Genomic DNA, 1512 nt, shown 5'->3' with positions numbered 1-1512 from the left:
AGCCGCCCCGTGCCCCTCGGGGCCCCGGCACATCGGCTCCGGCTGCGGGGCAGGGCCGGGCCGGGCCGGGCCGGGCGCTGCCCCGTGCCGCTCCCTGCCGCCGCCGGGCGCTAAACGCAGCCCAGTGCCGGCGTGTGGGGCCGCCGGTGGCTCCTGGCCCGGCTGGAGCCCAGCCCGCGGCCGCCCCGCTCTCTGCCCTCGCTGCGGGCAGAGGGATTCAGCAGAAGTGCTGCTCTAAGGGTGGCGAAGGCTCTCTGCCGGAAAGCGAAACCGGGCCTGGGGGTTTTGCCCTGATTTTTTTCCTTTTAACGGATATCGCTTAATATTGTCCATCTCCAATTTCCGAGGTAGTGACAAAAGGTCAAATCTGATACATTTTCTTCCCCCCAGTCAGCCTGTTTGCAAATAATTAATAAGGGCACAATTAGGCAGCAATGATGGGACGGGCAGTTACGGTCTTCCTGACGCTACTGAGCAAATCTTCTCCTGATGACACAGTTCGGGTTCTGCGACATGCGCCTTGGATGTCTCTCAGAAATAACCCCGAGACCTCCCCCCAAATAAAGCCCTAATAAGAAGTCAGAAGAGCACCGTAACTATGTTTGCTTTTGGCTTTTATTATCAACAATCAATTAATGGTACACTCTTGGAAAACTATATGCACATGTAGAAATATTTCCCCTTTTAAATAGAAGCATTCATTTTAACCACATATAAATAAATCTGGAAACCCTGAACATAATTTATGACCATTATGCTCACAAACATATTCCAACAGGTAGGGAAAAGAAAAAAAAAAATGAGACGACATGCAACCAATAATAAAAATATATATAATTGCCTGAACCTGGTCTCTCTAAACGCAAAGGGAACCGAACCCGTGAGAGCCTTATTTCTCCATAAAGACACGCCATAGAGACTACGAGAAGGGAAAACATTATTTTTACGGTCAACTAGACAAGTCTGTACTGATATTAACACTATACAGTTGAGTCACAGAACACAGTTGTAGAAAGACACGGAAAAAGAGAAAGCATACCTGGCGACATTCAACTAAGGGCTATAGTTTGTGCCTTGTAAAATAAAATTAGAAAACCCTAACGGAGATGCCTAAAAACTGCGTAGACCGTGTAATAATAATAATTAATAATAATTAATTAATAATAAATACAGGCCGCCCTCCGTGAGGAGCGCGGGCCCTGCAGGGACCGGATCCGCGGTACAGGAAGCGGCAGCGGCCGCCGGGTCAGAGCTGAACCCGGCGGGGCGCCGGCGGCGGCGGCAACGGAGAGACCCAACGGAGGGACGGTGACACCGGACGGTGGAGGAAGGACCACCCCCAGGCGCGGGGCCGGGGTCGGCGGGAGGGTGGCGGGGTCGGAGGGGAGGAGGGGAAGAAGACGCTTTGTCCCTCCGGCTGACCGTGAAAAGGAACTTAAAAAACCCCCCGGGCGAGAAGGGCGCCCCCCTCGCGGCCGGGCCGCCCCTGGGCTCGGTCCCCGCGGCCCGCCG

Source organism: Onychostruthus taczanowskii, unplaced genomic scaffold (assembly GCF_017590055.1).
Source record: "Onychostruthus taczanowskii isolate IOZ18803 unplaced genomic scaffold, ASM1759005v1 scaffold2, whole genome shotgun sequence".
In the NCBI taxonomy this organism is placed as follows: Eukaryota; Metazoa; Chordata; class Aves; order Passeriformes; family Passeridae; genus Onychostruthus; species Onychostruthus taczanowskii.
The sequence above is the reverse complement of the archived record's forward strand: the minus strand, read 5'-3'. Positions refer to the sequence as shown.